This window comes from Sceloporus occidentalis, unplaced genomic scaffold, assembly GCF_023333645.1.
Source record: "Sceloporus occidentalis isolate IW3139 unplaced genomic scaffold, rSceOcc1.0.p SCAF_3, whole genome shotgun sequence".
Lineage (NCBI taxonomy): Eukaryota > Metazoa > Chordata > Lepidosauria > Squamata > Phrynosomatidae > Sceloporus > Sceloporus occidentalis.
This window is the reverse complement of record NW_028316983.1, coordinates 155,905,837-155,925,743: the sequence shown is the minus strand read 5'-3', so window position 1 is coordinate 155,925,743 and position 19,907 is coordinate 155,905,837.

Here is a 19,907-nt window from a genome sequence, read left to right as displayed (position 1 = left end):
CTCGACCGTGCAGAGGCCGATTCTGTTTTCACACATTGCTTCCTACATCCTCTGACCTGCTTTCACCTACAGCAGGTTGCTTTACCCTGCTGTATGCAGAGCTTGGAGAAGTTACTTTTTGGACTGCAAGTCGCCAAATCCCCTGCCAACATCATCCGTGGTCATGCATGTTGGAGGAGTCTAGGAACTAGTAATTTCTCACAAACTCCGGCTGACTCAGGGAAATAAATATTTGGCCAGGTTCCGTAAATGAAATTTTCAATGGCTCTTACAAAGTCCTTTGGGCATGAATACCTCCATGAAATTGGGAGCCCAACTGAAAGAGGACACATATAAGGGTGTAATGCAGTTTGACACCATGTTAAGTACTGTAGCTCCAGCCTGTAGAATCCTGGGATTTGGAGTTTTACAAGGGCTTTAGACTTCTCTGCCAAAGAATGTTGGTGCCTCACAACATTACAAATCCCAGGATTCTGTGGGCTGGAACCATGGCAGTTAAACTGGTGTCAAACAGCATTATTTCTACAGTGTAGATGCACCTTAAGTCTCACCGTGCTTCCTTGGTAGAGCCCTTTATATTTTGCAGTGAAAAGAAATAGTTGACAGTTATCATTGTGGTGGGGAAGGAAAAGAGCTACAATTGACATGAGTCTGGTGAGAGGTTAGCAATGTGATGTGGTCCCTGTGGGGTCTTCAACTCCTCTGTATAAAAATGGTAGATCTTTAGCTAGCTGTTTAAAATAAATAATAATGTCTTGTATGTAATGAACTTAGTTTGTTTTATTATCCCTTTTCCATTATTCCACTACTTTATCTTATTATAATGCTCCTTCTTTCTTTTTCAGTTAGATTTACATAGATGTCTACCTGCATATAATAGATCGTTTGTAAATTATAGATGGAACTGCCTGCTGGTTCTGGGATTTTAAATTTAAAAACGCATATGGCTAAATAGATATTGCACAGGCAATACCTTCCAACTGTCCCGATTTCGCAGGAACCTTCCCAATTAATCAAGGCATGCACAGATCTTGAAAAACATGCCAAACTGTAATTAGTCCACATTTTGAATATCATGCAGGCATTTTATTTGTTTTTGAAAAATCCAAAAACAGTTCAAAATAACTTGAGTTTTAGTTCTTTACTAGTTTTATACATTTTCTCTCAATGCCACAAAGTTATGTTTTTACCATCTTTTACTAATAATTAACCAGGGCAAATCAGATGACTTTGTCTACCTCTCCATTTAAATTTATGTCCCAATTTTACCAAATATTCCATCCTAATGTTAAGTATTTTCAAACAAGCCATTATTATCTGAAGCAAATGGGCTATAATAACAGCCCTTATGGCAGACAAAAACATTTGTTTTCATTTTACTGCTAATGTGAAATTAGCTTTAGAGGAGGAGGACACATCCATTTTATCTATCAATAAACATGTCTGGAAGCCCAACTAGACAAGATGTCATTGATGCAATTAGTAACTTTGGAGTGGCTTTTAAAAAGCAAACAGCAGGTGTAGAAGCCCACGTATGGTTTGGACTGGAGCTGTAGCGTGAAGAAGATATTTACCTGTTGGCCCTGCCATAGCTTAGGAATTGCAACTCTCAGATTCTTGCAGCCACTATGGCTAGTAGCCATCTGGCTAGGGGCTTTTCAGAGCTGTAGTCCAAAAGGCCACTTTTCCGAGCTCTGCTATGGTCCTTCAGATGTGGATATCCCCTCATGCGATAAGCATACCTTCCTCATTTAAGACACACCAAGGAAAAACTGGGGGGGGGGGGGGGAGATTTGTTATGAATGGAAACTGTTCTTTCCAAGAATTGAAAACCTTTGATGATTTAGACATTTTTAGCTTACTTCTCCCAATTCCTTCTATTGATCATGTTGGATAGGGCTAATGGCAATTGTAGGCCAAAACCACTAGACAGCTAAATGCTCTGCACCAATGGCTTATGCCAATACTAATAGCTGGCATGTGTGCCCAAATTTGCACCAGGGCTCCAGACTGCAGGCACATCATCATCATCATCATCATCATCATCATTTATTGATATAACACCTTTGATGTACATGGCGTTTTACAACAGAATAAAGCATTTATAACTACTTCAATGTAAAATACTAAAATACAACACTAGAATACAATACAGTGGGCCCTTCTTATCTGTGGGGTTCCATTCTGGATGCCCCCATGGATGGCAAAAAGAGCAGAACCTCGGGTTCCATGGTATTCAAGGGAGCATGCATGTCTGGCCACTCTCCCAGTGTGGTGAACACATGTGGCCATTTAAATCAATGGGACTTGCCATCTGTGCAGGGATGTAGCCAGGATTTTGGGGGGGAAAGGGGGGGTCCAGACTAAGTGCCACCATTATATTGGGGCTTTGGTATGGCGGCGCAGCAGCATGCACCATTCATTGTATCTAATGGAGGGGGGTCCAGACTTCCCGGACCACCACCCCTTGGCTACATCCTTGATCCGTGGATGCTCAAATCCAGTGATGACAAGCCCACAATTAGAGCAGGTGTGCTGTACTAAAGAAGAATACTAAAAATGCAATAGTAAAATAGAACAGTAAACTATAATGCAAAGAAAAAAAGATGATACAGTGGGACCTCAGTATCCATGGTTTTGCCGTCCGCAGATGTGAGCATCTGTGGATGGCAAGCCTGTGTTGTTCCCAGTGGCAGTGTGTTCACGCAGCCACACCACCGTTAGGGACAACTGGACTGAAAACCTCCCTTCTCTCCCTCCCTCCCTCCCTCCCTCCCTCCCTCTTCCTACCTTCCATCTTCCTTCTTCCCCCTCTGAGTTTCTTACCTGGGCTTGGCTTCAGGGGCAGTTTGGAGTCCGAGGCTCAAGCCTTGTCAATTGTAGGGAGCTGGGCCCATGGAGGGAGGGCTTCAGTGCAGTTGTCCCTAATGGTACAGACACGTGGCTTGAGCATTTTGGTATCCACATGGGGGTCCAGAACGGATCCTCCAAAGATACTAAGGGCCAACTGTACATCTCCTCTTTCATTTCATACATGACAAATGGGATACATTTGGCCAAGCAACATCAGAGTGTAACCAAGATGGTAATTTTTCTTTTTAATGAGGAAGAACACACAAGCTAGGAGAGGCTACAACAATTGGCCTTTGCCTGAGCCAACTGGAAAGCACAAGATTCCACTTGTTCCTCTCTGCTCAGTGAATTGAGTACAGATTACTTTTGCACTTTGAACTCAGTTTACAGCAACTGAAGTAATCTGGAAACAAAGGAGGAAAGTGGGAAAGAAACTGGGACATTTTAAAAGCAGTTGAAAAAATGGGATCACAGAGGATTAGCTGGATCTGTCCCTGCCAGACTGAGGGGGGAAAACAGTGTGACACCGCCCCTGAGAGAGCCAGATTGGGGATGCGGCAACTGCATGCCACAGCCCCAATCCAGCCAGCTTCTGCCGCAAATAGGAGCAGAAAAAGTACTCTCCTATTTGGAGCAGGAAAAAGGAACCTCTTCACCTCTAGAGCTGGCGTTTCACCAGCTCTGGGGTGAGTGACATCCGAATGCCATGCCCTCAAGTCACCCTGAAGCTGGCTGGCATGTAATCGCTGGCACAGCTTCCAGGCGAATTGGGGGGTATGGTGTGGCTAAATGCCAACTCCTCCAAGCCAGGTAGAAGCTGGCTTTACTGTGCCATCTGTTTAGGGCCTGAGACATTTGAAAGGTATGCATTCAGAGTTGCTGTGCCAGTGGGATTTTTTTACTCTGCTGAAGTTAAACTGGATTTAGCCTTGGTGTGCTTTCATGAAGGTATCCTGTCTTATTCTCTCACATCTTGCAACATATGTAATCAATAGACATTCAAAATGACTCTTTGGCGGGTTACACACCGCCATTTAGTACGTATTCTATATGTGCTAGAGTTAGGAAGGGGCGGTGCTTCCGCACCCCCCTAACCCTAGTACGTATAGAATACGTACAAGATGGCGGCGCCCTGTTCATACGGGCGCCGCCATCTTTACATATCGGACGCTGTGCATCCGGACGTCGCGCGGCGTCTATGACGTCGTGAGTCCGCCCCAGGCACCTCGCGACGTCATAGAGGCGCCGCAAAAGGAAGCTCCAAAATGGAGCTTCTTTTTTGCTCCGCGCGGGAGCCGCGCGGTGTGGCTGCTGCGGCTCCCTCACGGAGCAAATGGCGCCAGCGGGAGACCGCCGCAAAGCGGCGGTCTGTAACCCGCCTTAGTTTTGTCTTCTAAATGTGTGCCTATGAAGAAAAATTGTATGGTTTCTTCATCCCCCTCTTCCTGTTAATTGAAAAATACACTCCGTTTAGTTTCTTTTCCTTTTCAAAATATGTATAGTCCTGTTGTCTGGCTGTAATATTTTTACCAGACAATTTCATTTGGGACATTGGCCTATTAGGAAATAAAAGAGAACAAGAAAAGATCCAAACAAGCATTTATAAGAATTCCACACCTCCTGGGCAACCCTGTCTTTTTGTAAATGGCTTGTGTATTTTATTTAATGATACTGACCTTTGCGGCAAATACACTGGCTTGTGGTAAAGGCTAGGATCTTTGGCCTTTTGGGGTTTGTTGCTTAGAAAACTGAGATTTCCAACCCCTTAGTTCAGGTCAGTAGAAACAGGCCTTTTCTAACCAAATTGCCCTTTATCTCATTTACCCAAGTGCCCTTTATCATTTGATGGACAAGGCAGGCAAGAAGAACCCAAAGCTTTGTATCTTTTTGGAGTGTATTAGAAAATAACAGGAAAACTTTCTTAAAATCTTATATGTTGGACTTGTGATTCTTGGACTTCAGATCCTTTGGGAGGATCTAAAAGCTTGTCTCCTGTAAGGTTAAAAAAAATGCTGCACATCATGACAGCAGATCACATGGATGCAGAGTACGGAAGGCCTCTTTCTGAACATGAGCTTAGCAGCAGTTTCCCCAGAGCTGAACACAACTGCTTCTTTAGTCTGGTATGTATTTAAAATGGCCTAGGGCAAAATGATTTTGCTTATCTACAGAGTGTTTTTCCTTTCTAACAGCAAGTAAGCTTCAAGACAGACCAAAAATGCAACAAAAACAGGAAGGAAGGGTAACATGTCATAAAATTGTAAGGATTGGAGAGTTCTCTATAGGCTGGGGATGTGAGAATTGTGGAGCCCTCCAGAAATCCAAGCTGACGGTGACAAACACTGAGAGCTGTAGTTTAACACCATGTGAAAGGTTGCACAATTCTCATCCTAGCCAAACTAGTTTATAAAACTCCATATCCTGGCTGATCACAGGCAATCTAGAGTAGGAATGCCTCTGTTTAGTGAGTTGTGAGATTATTGCATTCATTTTAAAGCGACTTATCCCCGACAGGATAAAGTTGCATTTAATTTTAAAAGCGGGTGTTATTGTACTCAGTCACTTCAGCGAGTGCAACCCATTTGCAGCATGGATCTCAGCCACGCTTATCCAGCAGCTTTTCAAAAATGGGATATGGGGTTTCTTGGCAAGGTTTGTTGGGTGTGTATGTGTTCCATTTCCTTTTCCTGAGGCTGAGAGCATGTGGCTTGTCCAAAGTCATGCAGTGGGTTTCATGGCCAAGTGGAGAATTGAACCCTGGTCCCCAGAGTCATAGTGCAGCACTCAAACCACTGTGCAGCACTGGCTCCCATTACATCTAGTTTTACCCTGTGGGACAGCTAAGAACAAACCAGGCTTTCAAGAGTGTTAACCATGCTGAGGTGTATCTGCGCTGTAGAAATAATGCAGTTTGACATCACATTAAGTGCTTTAGCTCCAGTCTATGGAATCATGGGATTTGTAGTTTTCAAAGCTTTAACCTTCTCTGTCAAAGAGTGCTGGTGCCTCATAAAACTACAAATCTCAGGATTCTGTGACATGGAGCCATGGCAATTAAAGTGGTGTCAAACTGCATCATTTCTATAGTGTAGATTCACCCCTCATTTCCCCTTGCCTTCTTAAACAAACACAGGAGCTTATCACTCCACTTTAAATAACCAGGCTTAACTCATCCAAATTAAAGCCTAAATTGGGAGGCAGCCAGGTCCTACTGCAAGGATTTTGCCGCCGAAGCCACCAGGTGAGTACAGCCCAGCTTCAGCCCAGGTCCCAGCCATTTTTCCAAGTTGGAAAGCTCTCAGCTTCGAAATAAGGCTGCCGGAGTTCACCTGGGACCCAGGCTGCAGCTGGTCTGAATTAGACCAGCTGCTTAAGTGGCAAAATTCTTGTGGTAGGACCTGGCTGCCTCCTGATTTAGGCTTGAATTCAGATGAGGTAAACCAGGTTATGTAAGTGGAGTGATAAGCTCCACAGTTTCTTTACACTTTCCTCAAAGGCCTTTTTCTCCTATACACACACTCCATCATTTTAATTTTGCTCCTCTGATCCTGTTCCAGTTTGTTTACATGCTTCTTTAAGTGTGGATAAAGACAACAAAGGCATATCCAGGATGGCCAGATGTCCTAACTGCAAAGGAGTACAAGGCACTGAAAAACATAGGACATTACAAAAAAAAAAAACCCTAAAAACACTACTATAAACTGCACCAGGTGACACCCTGAAAAAAAGGGGGGGGGATGATCCCACTGCTCCTCAAACATCCACCTTTGGGCAGAAATAGTCTGTGGTGTTCGCCTGTGTCCCATTAAAATGCTGAAGAGATGGGTTGAGTGGGGTGAGGCTCAGTGGGAGGAGAGAGGCCCCAAGTATTTTTTTTTTTAAGTAATATTTCAAATTTCAAATATATATATATATTGTAATTATATATATATATATATATATATATATATATATATAATTTTTTATTTAAAAACATCACATTTTAACAACTGTTCCACTTTAAGCACGTGAAACTATGTATATGTAAATACACTGAGGCTGTCCACGTGATATTGTGATATAAAAGTACAATTTTAATTGGGCTAGTTGTTTATGTCACAACCATTACCATTAGATTCAGTGAAATAGAAGTACAATTTATGAGTAACATCAGTACAAAAATCCCTAAGGATTCTGTATGGTGTGGTAGTAGAGGAGATCAATGGAGAGAGTGACACAGTGAGTTATCACACTGACCGACACTAACCCCAGTGACACCATTGCTTCTTAATCGTGCTAAAAATGGAGGACATTTTGAAATTGGTCCTTGACAAAAAGTTAAAATGTAGGACATGTCCTGGAAAAGAGGAGATCTGGTCACCATGGGCATATTTCAGGTTTCACAGAATATTCCATTCTTGAAGGGACCTTTAAATTTTTCCAGAGACTTAGCTGAAACAGAGACATTATGAGGAAAGCAGTACAGGTTGAGTCTCTCTTATTCAGAATTCCAGCTCTAAGCTACCTCTTTATGAATGTATATGCAAATACAGATATTCCAAAATCCAAAACACCTCTGTCCCAAGCATTTCGGATAAGGGAGATTCAACTTGTGTATTCTGTGACCTTTCCAAAAGGATCAAATTCTGATTGGCTCAGTAAAAATCTGGCTTGAAGGGCAACCCTAAAACCTATGGGGGTCCTACAGTAAATCACACTCCCTAGGCTCTAGAAAACCATGTAATAGGGTCCGCTCAGGATCACCATAAATCAGAAACAACTTGAAGACACACAACAACAACCATGGTTCACCCCACCATCGGTATAGAATAAGATAAGGCTCTGAGTGTGTACTGAATATGGAAAGTGAGCACCATACAAGGCTGGATCTGATCCAGTCAGAAAAGCATCAGTACCTATGTGTGTTCAATGTGTGAGTAGAACTCTTTGTCACTTAAGTCAAAGGAGTAGGTGGCTAAGAACCATTCCCAGTGGAGACATCCAGGCTTTGGCTGCAATGTCCCCCAGTTTCCATGCATGGTAATGTAATGTGGACTTCCCCTGGGTCCCAACTCATATATGGGAATATGCATCTGGGATGCCTAAGTACAGACCTGTGCCATAATTTCTGCTGCTGCCCTCTCTCTGGAACAAAGGGCAATGAAGAAAGTGAATTTTCCTTAGAGAAAAGTGCTGAAGGTTGTATTAAAAAAAGAAGCAAAAGTCTTTAAGATCTTTAGGTATGGTGGGAGGACACAAGAGAAGGCATCAAAAAATTGAAATTCAGCCACCCTCGTGCTGCTTTCCCAGTTCTTATTTGGGAGCACAGTATCCTGCCTTCTCTTGAAATGTCTCGGTAAGATAAGAAGTAAAGATTTATGGGTAAGTCAGGTGCAGGAGAACTCTCAGAACATCTAAATTTTATAGGACTATTCACTCCATCATTCCCCATAGCCCCCGGCTAATGAGGCTGCATTTGTTGATATTTGCTTTAATTGTGCCTCTGCTCCATCAGAATCTGTTCCAGTTTTCTAATTATTTGTAGTGTGATGCCTCTGTTTAGTTTAAACCTTTTCCTTCCCCAGCTTCAAAGCCTTTGTTCCTTGTTTCTTCCTCCTCAGAGGTTTTGAATATTTCCCCCCTCTTCTTTCCTTTATAATGTTTCCTTGAAGATGTTGCTCTGATCGTATCCCTCATGACTCTTCCCTTTTTCGTATTACAAAACTTTTTAGCTCTTGGATTTTTCCTCCTGTGATCCATTATTTCTAGCTCAGCATAATATGCACATGAACATGTGTCCTAGGACTATGATGGTAGCTCTCTAAAATCGCTTTGACACTTTAGATTATTTCAAATCAATTGTTGTATTTCTCCTACTCATCTCGTTTTCTACTCCGTTTGTCATATAATGGAATGTTATTATCTTCAGATAAGATTGGAGATGGCTTTCATTTATACAGACTTTCAATTTTGTGATTTGTAAATTGGGGGAGTGCTTCAAAGTACGGAAGTACAGGTACCTTAGCTACTTGTAACAAGTTGGTTTTTTCTTGGTAATTAAGGAAGTTACATTTCAAGAGCAATGTAAATAGTGAGAAGTGACTTTATTGGTGCAAGGAGTTCCATTTCTAGTTATTTTTGACTAATTTTTTAAAATGCCAGAATTTTTCCCATTTTACCAACCACAGTTTCTCACAGCATTCAAACACAAATAGAGAGGACACATTTTCCTGTCTGGAAGTTAAGACAGAAATCTTAGCTAAGAGGCTGTTCACAGATCATGGGGAAATGGAGCAATTATTCCATCTCATTTCCTTAGGGATACAGATACTTTACTTAGGGATAAGGAATATTTAACTTAGCCAACTTACTTCTAGACAAACATAGGATGCAGAGTTGAATAGAAGGTGAACCCTGGCACCACAATGACTGGGAGGGAAGAAGGAAGCTAAGAAATACTTTCCCTCCCAGCCCTTAGGGAGTCTTTGTAAATTGCAGTAAGAAATGAATTGAGCCATAAAAATTGTAGCTAGCTGCTGTTCTTCTAGCTGATCTGGAGATGTGCCCACAGCCTGAGCCCTGAAAGACTGGAGAATTTGCACCTTTGTCTCTCATCTGTAGATGACCCATGAAAACTGAAGGTTGAAGGCTAAGCCTTGAGATCTGGCAACCTTAAGAGTAATGTAAGACTAATGAGTAAAGAACAGGAAGTTACTTTTAAAAATACTGCTTTGAGTGGCAGCGATGAATTATTCGTGTAACTATAATAAGATATTGGTGTTGGTAGAGGGAGCAACAGTGTCAACAGTGATGACACATTGCACATTTGTCTGGAGGTAAAAGGCCACCACTTTATTATTACACCTGTATAGTGTTGGCTTGGCATGCGGCACTAATCTAGCGATTGTGTTACCTGAGTACCATCTAATATGCCCCCATTACTGGCTCAAATGACAGGGGATAATTCCACAATGGCAGCCAGGGAAGCCGCTTGAATTCTTCAACACTGTGTAGTTTACCTGCCACCTGGGAGTAAGGCAGATACTTGTTCCAGAATGGGCATGATTTTGTATGACAACACTCCCAAAATCCTTTAAGGGGATCTCTAACTAGCTATGGAAGACTTACAGTGCTGTTCTCCCCCCCCCCCCCCACTGAATCTTGTCCATGCCACACTACCAATGTTGTGACAAAATGAATGTCAAAATATTGACTACAACATATGAAGCGTGAGAGGGCAGAAAGACCATTCAAGCCTGAATGTCATGTCGAGAGACAAGACATTAAACATATACTTCCTGGGTGGACCTAATGAAGCATATGGCTTCAGTAATTCAGTACAATAACTCAATATATGATGCCCTGGAAGTTCTGTCTCTCTTGGCCATAGATTGGCCATTTCTTCCCAAACTTGCAAAAAGGCACAGAGGCTTCCAAGAAGAAGAACACCAAGGGAAAGTAAAATGGCACTTCCTTTTCCTCTGTGCTGTTCCTGACGCCTGAAAAAAAAAAGCCTGCCAGTGAGTCTGTAGACACCAGCTTTACAAACCAAACAATCAGTAGTGAGAATGGATCACTTTTTAAAAGTAACTTTCCAAGCCAATCTCTGGGCTGAGGAAGAGATGATGAGAAGGACAATAGACCCCAGAAAAAATGAAGTGCAAGTCTGACCCAAGACAGCACCTCCATCTATTCCTTGTACAGAGGTTGATTTGACTATTAGATTAATGTTTCCTAAGCAGTGAGGATAGGACAGTGTCCTCCAGGGCAATTGAAATCAGCAGGTAACTGCCTGCAAAGCGGTGGATCGGGGCCTCGGAGGCTGCCGGTCTGGCAGCTGAGGCCCCGATACAGCAGGGAAACTGGCGGGTGCAGGCCGCCCCAAACGGGCAATCTGTAACCCGCCCTTGTCAAGCCACAAATCTCAGAAGTTGAAGATGGGTGCTGAAGCATAGTTCTGGGGTAAGGCAGTGGACCCATTGGCTACAGGGATGAGCAGAAAGAGGTTTGACTCCTCCAACATGCTGTTTTCCCCATTAAATGTGACCCACGGACCCAACTTTTGTGGCCTCTGAAGCCCTCAATGTCTTCCCACAAACCTCCCAAAGAGTTCTCTTTTTTAATCAGCACAATTTTCTGGTGATTTTGGTTTGAAGACAAAGTTTTCCAAATATGCAAAAACATGTGAAAACCCTCTCACATCCAGCCCTGTGAGGACTGCCACTGTTACAGGGCAGGCTTATTTGGTCTATCAACTTTGAGGCCTGGAAATATACCTGTGGTGCTCATTGTAACCTATAGAATATAGCACGTATTGCATAAGATATAATGCAGAAAGCTATGTGTATTATGGTATGTGTGTGTGGTGTTGGGACAGGCTAATGTCAGTCAGAATGCCTACTCAAAAAAGATGAGAGTGCCTGCATTTCCAGTACCATTGAGATATGAGCAGATTTGATTGTTCATAACCCTCCTAAGCAGGTGCAATGGCTGATGTGATCTGATGGAAGGCAGCTAAAAACCAAGTTCCAGCTCAATGTGGTTTGTATTATCTCCAGCAAGACTCAGAGTGATGTCATATCTAAGACTATTGTTTTGATTGGAGTATAGTCAACACCTTTGTTTTCATAGGACATTTGATAGCTGAGTGGAAGCTAGAGAGAGAATAAGAGAAGCCAGGAAGACTGCTTTGACAGTCTGCAACAGATGAAGTAGAAGCTGTGACGTAGCTGCTGAGCTGCTGTTCTGAGCTGATAATTTAATAAACTGCCCAGACATGCTGGTAAAGATTATCCATGTTTGTATTCTCATCTAGGCTACACTAAAATAGAGACACATCCCATTATGATTGTAATTGATGTCCATTAATATGCTTATGGATATGCCATGGAAGCTGTAATATTTAACAATGCTCAAAGAGGTTAATCCTTTGATGACTGTGTTTATAGATGCCTCTGTACATAGTTTCTCAACAGATGAGATAGTAGGCCTAGTGGATAAATGACTATAAGTTGGTTATATTTCTCTATGTGTTAAATGTTAAAAAGCTTGTTAAAGTGATATAGAGAAACAGAGGTTCGTTCTTTATGAAGGTGTAATATCTTACTCATCATATCCTGTAACAAAGAATGTATTGTTAGAGAATAAAGCCTGAAATAAAATGTCCAGATGCGGAGAAAGTGACAAAGGTAACTTGCAGCCTGATAACCAAGGAATTGGTTGCAGCTGGTTCAGGACATGTGATGTAACTGCAAGGTCATCATGTGCCAGAAAGCACTGTGAAGTGTTGGAAAACTAATGTAAATATGCTTGGTTATCTTGGTTGAGGGACAACAATTAAAGTGACACAGCAGGAAGAGGCTGAGCTCAGTGGATGCATGGCAAAAGTGTATATAAAGCCCAAGCCTCATTGTACAGTCTGGGTTTCTTGGTTGTCGGTGGTGGATGTGTAGCTTTGGATTTTGGTTTCTGTATATAGCAACTGGAAAATTAAAGAGCCTCTTTGAAGAGACACTTGTTTCAGTGTGCTTTCTCAGCATCTGGAGGGAAGGAGGAGATTCCAGATCTGGCACACAGCTCCGTAACAGTCTGCTTGGTGGTTCTTCTGGCAAGAAGCTTCTGAGTAAATCCACACAGTCTGTGCACTCAGCACATTCCATCATGTATGATGCCTTATATGCAATGCAACGTAATGTGATGAAAGCAAAGTGCTCAGACATTGACATGTTTGTGTTTCTCCCTAATGTATATGTTTGTATATCTGTAATATACAATAGCCTAAAAAATCCAGAGATTTCAATAGTTAACAGTGCTTAAGTGGAGTGTTGATGTTAGCTCTACCTGTCTGGCTTTCACTACCATCAGACACTGGGTGTCTAGGTGGCCAGAAGGTGTTACTGAAACTTCAGACAGAATCCAGATTAGTTGACAAATGACAACAGTACTTAAATCTCTCAGACTAAAAATAGACCAATGGAAAATCACACTTGTTTCGCCTCTGCAAAAAAAAAAAAAAGTCTGCTTTTGTTGGGATCCCTCTAATACTGCTGACAGGAAATGACAGAACAGCACATCTGGTTGCATATTATTATTAACCTTTATTTATGAAGCGCTGTAAATTTACACAGTGCTGTACATACAATCTTTTAGTTAGACGATTCCCTGCCCTCGGGCTTACAATCTAAAAAGACATGACACAGAAGGAGAAGGGAGTGGTGACGGGAAAGGGTAAGAAGTCCAGCAGTTCCTCTCTACCTCCAAGGCCTGGACCAAGGCAGATGGACTGGAGGGAGGGCGAGGCTTCATAATGAATGGTTAATCATTTTCCAGGGAAAATACATACTCTCAAGTAGGATAAAACATATACAGTACATAGCAATACAGGAAATGGTTCAATAAACAGGCACCACAAGAACATCAAATAGTAAGCGACAATTATGCAATGCCTGGGAAGGCTTCTCTGAACAGGATGGTTTTCAACTCCGTTTTGAAGCTGGTTAAAGAAGTGATGGCTCTTGCTTGTGGGGGAAGAAGGTTCCAGGAGTGAGGGGCAGCAAGTGAAAAGGGGCGAATCCGGGATGGGGCAGAGGAAATCCTGGGCCGAGACAGCAGACCTTGACTACCAGAACGGAGGGCCCGAGTGGAAAGGTGAGGAGAAAGAAGGTCTGATAAGTAGGGAGGGGCCAGTCCATGGAGGGCTTTAAACGTGGACAGCAGGAGCTTATACTGAATGCGGAAAGGGAGGGGGAGCCAGTGAAGGGATGCCAACACAGGAGAGATGTGGTCAGAGCGGTGGGTGGAAGTGATAATGCGTGCAGCTGAATGCTGAACAGAGATTAAAGGATGGAGGTGAGAAAGAGGAAGCCCAGCCAGGAGGACATTACAGTAATCAAGTCGTGAGACCACTAGGGCATGGACCAGGATCTTGGCAGCAGAGGCGGAGAGATATGGTCGGATTTTGGCAATATTGTACAAAAAGAATCTACAAGCCTTGGCTGTGGTCTGGATCTGAGGGATACATGACAGAGAAGAGTCAAAGATAAAACCAAGACTGCGGGCTTGCCGGACTGGTTGAATAGAAATGTTGTCCACAGAGACAGAAAAGGAGTGTTGAAGGGTGGGCTTAGGAGGAAAGACAAGAAGCTCCGTCTTGGACATGTTGAGCTTCAAACGCTGATGGCACATCCACTGCGAGACAGCTGTGAGGCAGGATGAAACTTGCTGTTCAAGCCTTGGAGAAAGGTCAGGGGCGGAAAGATACAGCTGGGTGTCACCGGCATACAGATGGTAGGAAAAGCCAAAAGAGCTGATGAGTTTTCCTAAGGACAGTGTGTAGAGAGAAAACAGAAGGGGACCCAGAACAGAGCCCTGGGGAACTCCAACAGATAAGGGAACAGGAGAAGAAGTCTGGCCCCCTGCAACTACTGCAAAAGATCTGCCAGACAAGTAAGATCTAAACCAGTCGAGAACAGAGTCTGAGAACCCAAGATCAGAGAGGATATCAACTAGAAGACAGTGATCAACGGTGTCAAAGGCTGCAGACAGATCAAGAAGGATGAGAACAGAGTAAAGGCCATTAGCCTTGGCCTGTAAAAGGTCATTCGAGATCTTGGTGAGAGCTGTCTCTGTAGAATGCCTTGGGCGGAAGCCAGACTGAAAGGGATCAAGGATGGAATTGGCTTCAAGAAACTCAAGACAGCGCGAATAGACAACCCGTTCCAAAACCTTAGAAAGAAAGGGAAGAAGAGAAATCAGACGATAGCTAGACAAGGAGGAGGGGTCAAGAGAAGGTTTTTTCAGAATTGGGGAAATGAGAGCATGTTTGAAGTCCGAAGGGAAGGAGCCTGTAGAGAAAGAGAGATTGAAGATATGGAGAAGTGAGGGCAGAAAGGAGGGAGCTATAGAGATTAGAAGACGAGTAGGAATTGGATCAAGGGAGCAAGTTGCAGGTTTGGAAGAGTTCAGAAGTGAAGAGAGTTCATCCAAAGAGGCAGGAGGAAACACAGAAAATTTGTCAGGCGAGGGTGATAGAAGATTAAGAGCAGAAGAAGAATCGGGGGGACTATCTCAGAGCGAATAATGGAAATCTTAGAGATGAAATAATTAGCAAAGTCATTAGGAGAGAATGATGAAGAGACAGGAGGAGAGGGAGGTTTAAGCAAAGTGTTGAAGGTGGAGAACAAACGCTGCAGGCATCTCTCATTGGCGGAGATCAATGATTTGTAATAATTCTGTTTAGCCATAGAGAGGGCCCATGAGAAGGAAGAAAGAACAAATTTGAAATGGATAAAATCAGCCCACTCTTTGGACTTTCTCCAAAGACGTTCGGCTGCTCTAGAGCAGGACCGGAGAAACTTAATGTTGGGGGTAAGCCAGGAGTGAGGTCTAGTCTTAGAGGAAGAAGTGCGTACAGAGACAGGGGCAAAATGGTCAAGAGTTGAGGAAAGAGTGGAGTTAAATAAAGACATAGCTGAATCAGCAGAATCCCCAAGATTTAGGGAAGAGAGAGAAGAATCCAGGGTCAGACCAAGATGGTTAGAGTCAACAGATTGAAGATCACGAAAATGGCGTTGAACAGTATGACGAGGAGGTGGAGTATAAGTGAGAGCAAAATTAAATCTGAAAAGAATTGGCAGTGGGGCATGTGGTTCATGTGGGATCATGAGGAAAATTGACCTCTGGTGCCAAAACAGTTATCCATCCTTGCACCAAATTCATAAACCCTTTAGATCAAATGTTCCAAGGATATAATAGATTGTCACTTCTACAGCAAGCTTGATGATCCATCTGAAGATCCATCGTTCCATTCATTGACAGGCTAGTATGTAGCATGATCATATCAAACTCCTCATTCATGGTGATGCTGAAGAGGAGCTGGTGGCTGGAGGGCATGAACTCTGAACTACTGCGTCTCTTAGTCACTTTGACTCCTCTTTTGGGACTTCACTGGATTCCCAACCTGATTGTTTTACTTTAGAACAAAGGTTCCTCATCCTTCAGAGACATGTTGAATTTCTTCTGCCCCACAGCACCCCATCTGAGACCCTGGTGAGTTGGATAGGACTGTGACTCAATTCTGAACACCTTTACCTTCCAGGTAGGTCGCCCATTTCTGATGCATACACTTGGACCCTGTATGCACAGATGAAATAAAATGTCCTTACCCCATTTTCTGGGTGGATAGTCCAGACAACACAAGCATCAATCCTTGTCTATGGTGCAAATAGTCCATAAGATGTCTGGCCAGTTCGACAAGAAACCTGGAGTATAAAACCCTTGCAATGGATTTTAAAAACTCACTGTTTGTTCCAGATCTTCCCAGAAGATCAAGAGCCCTGTCTTGCAATGCTGGGAGGTTGTTCACATACATGTCCTGCTGTGCCAGTGCAGCCATGGTGGTGGTGAGTCACTTGCTCAGAGATTAGAAACAGCCATGTCACTTGCTCAGCCATGTAATTGGTGCTGGGTGCCTCTTCTTTACTCAGAGTGAGCAATGCACCATGCCAGTGGCTATGATCGGTAGCACATGCATGTGAACAGCTAGCTGCCTGGCATCAGAACAAAGGACTGCAGATAATGGGGGGAAGTCAGGGTAGTTTTGAGTCCAGGATATGCCAGGCTGCTGCCAGAGTATTTTGGCCTGCTCACACAGGGCCATACATACTACATTGAGGCTCCACTTGCTGCTGTTTAGTGTGAATCATTTTCCAATGTCACGTTCAAAGTCTTGGCAACCTGCTTCATGATAAAAGGAAATGACAGGTGTATGAAGATGTCACCACTTTTGTTGATCAGCATCTGTGATTGTAACAGAGCACTGTACTTAGTTATATTGATTTGCCTCTGTGAGCTCTTTCTACTATATAAACCTCATCAGAAATCTTTGAAGTTCTGGCTCTACAAGGCCATTTTCTTAACAACCCCTCCCTTCTCAAGGAGAAGAAACAGAGGCAGGAATTTTCCCCTTAATGTAGTAGCTAGAATGTTCCTCTTGTGTGCATATTTTATCATTCAGGGTATTATAACAATCTCTTGCATGCACACACACTCTCTCCGCTAGGTTTATTATGATTAAACATTTTTGCCTGCAGAGTTCTCCGTATAAATTTATTCTATAATACAAAGAGGAGTGTCTAGCTTTTGTTTTTTGTTTTAAAAAAATCCTTGAAGGGTATGAATAAGAAATGTTCTTGACATTCTTTAACTTCAGAGAAGTTGAAGGGGAAAATGTATTTACTGTGTTGTGATCATTCAACAGAAGAAAAGTTTTGTATTTGAGGGAAGCTTTAAATGCTGTTTGGAATGCAACTTCACCTTTTATAGTTATTTTTGTTTTAAAATCACAATCAGCCTCATGCACATTAAAGCAAAGAGTAGGCAGAGAGAAGGACTCTTTAATTCCTTTCTGAATCACAATCACATCTCCATCAAACCTGCTTTTCTCTCTTGCTGCATATGGAAAAAAAGCTGAGGAGAGAGAGGTGAACAGAAAATAAATGGGAAGAGAAATAGTTACATAGACTCTGACATTCCTTTACTTTAAACTGCCCTTTTACTTTTTAGTGGGAAGTTATATGTCACTTAATGCAATACTTACATTTTAGCCTCAGTTATTTTGTTTATTGTTCTCAGGATGATTTTTCAGACTCATTCTTTTTATAGTCTCCATGTTCCAAAGAACCCAAGAACTGCCTTAGCAAGCAGTATAGATCTCTTGGAAACATATTTTGATGTTGTAAGCAAACTATGGATTGCTAAGAGTATTGCAAGAGCCAGCGTGATGGAATGGCTTGAACGTTGGACTTGAACTTGAGGAAAATGACTGGTGTGTAATCTGCATTGCAAAAATAACACAGTTTGACATGCTTTAACCACCATGGCTTAATGCTATGGAATCCTAGGATTTGTAGTGTTGTGAAATATTTAGCCTTCTCTTTCAGAGAGGTCTGGAGAACTACAGGTCCCAGAATTCCATAGCACTGAGCCATGGCAGTTAAATTTGTGTCAAACTGTATTATTTCTGCAAGGCACATTACACCTGGGTAACACTGAGCATGTCACATACTGTTGACTTTAACAGAAGGCAATGGCAAACCTTCTCTGAATAAGGTCCAAAACAGACTACACAAATAATCCAGTCTGAGATCATTTCAACTGCCATGGCTCAGTGCTAGGGAATCCAGGGAATTGTAGTTTATTGTGGCACCCAAGCTCTCTGACAGAGAAGGATAAATGTCTCACAAAACTACAGTTCCCAGAATTCACTAGCATTGCTAGGGTAGCCATAAATCAGAATTGCCTTGAAGGTAGATAAAAACAATGGCCAGAATCCCATATGTCCTTTCACACAACATAAATCTGTGTGCACTTAACTAGGCAGCAGAGGTACTAAGAAATAGCAATCGCAATAGCATTTCCATTTCCATACCACTTCATAGTGAATTCAGCACTGTCTAAGCATTTTACAATATATAAGCCAATTGCCCCGAACAAAGTAGGTACTCGTTTTACTGACCTATGAAAGGATGGAAGGCTGACTCAATCTGGAGCCCTCTGGGATCAAGCTCAATGTTGTGGCTGCAGAATCAGCATTTAACCAATGCACCACCAGGGCTCTGAAACCCAGTTACTGAATAGTGAAGATGTGTAACCAATGTGCATTAGGAGTGCCAGATGTGTACCAGAACTCTCTTGTCCTGTTGTGCATTGATCCTGTTGTTGGCTGTGCTACATAGTTACAAAAAAGCAGCTCTCTACTTAATACAGACATTGCACATCTTCACAATTCTGAAGCTTATTTCACATCTTTTTCCCCCATTATGGGAACTGGAAGGGAATGCTCGGGGATGTGTGCGACCTGGAATAAAAACGGAATTTATCACACAGCAAATTGTCCTCAAAAGGGCCCCGTTCCATCCCCCGGCGACAAGCCGTCCCCTTTCAGTGTTGAGGAGCATTAAATGTTCTGGTCGGAAGTCTTCTGACCGAGGAAAATGGTGCCCCTCCCTTATCATGATGTGCCTGAAGTACAACAGTCTTAGTTTTGTCATCTTGGCTACCAGGGAGATCTCTGGCTTGATCTACTCTAGACCCATTTGTTTGTCCCTTTGGCTGTCCATGGGATCATCAACACTCTTCTTCAGCACCACATCTCAAATGAATTTATTTTCTTTCCATCTTCTTTCTTAACTGTCCAGCTCGCAGTATTCACGTTATTGCACAAAAGATTATCACACGCATTCGCTGGCATTCCAAATGCACTCCAAACGCAATTCCACAGCAATCCAAAATTAAGTAAATTCAGTGAACTAGCGAATTCACAAATCCTATTCCTAGGCTACTTCGCATTCAGTTTGGTGTTGTTTGGTATGATATGCATGTCTGCACATCAATTCCCATATTCCTCCATTTTGTTTTGGCTTCTGGGGCTCCTAAGTCTTTCCCGGAAGCCGGAAGGAAAAGCAGCTGTTTTTGACAGGAAAGAGTGGGGGGGAGGCTCTCCACTAGGCATCCTCCAAGCTCTCTCTCTGCCCAAAACGGTGGGCTTGGGTTTTGCCCTGCTCCTGGCCCCTTGTGCCCCTCAGGGACCTTTTTGCCTTCCTTCCTTCCTCCAGGGTCAGGGGGCTTCAAAAAGAGAGAAAATTCCCCCTCCCTTTTTTTTATTAGCCCCAAAGAGTTCTTCTTCCCTCATTCCTCTCCCTTTTGGAGATGATGGAGTGGGGCAGCCTGGGGAATGGGGGTCTGGAAAGGCAGAAGTGTCACACAATATATATACCCAAGTCCTTTCCAGGCAAGCATTCTCTGAAGATGCCAACCACAGATGCTGGTGAAACGTCAGGAAAAAACTCTTCTAGAACATGGCCACATAGCCCGAAAACCCACAAAAAACTATGGATGCCGGCCATGAAAGCCCTCGACTTCACATTACACCATGCTGGGTCATTCTGTTGTTCTTGTTAACAAAATGGATATTTGAGAAATTGTCATTCTTTTAAAGAGACAACAGTGTGGTGTAGTGGTTTGAGTGTTGGACAGTGACTCTGGAGACTATGTACCAAAAAGTGGGAATGATATGT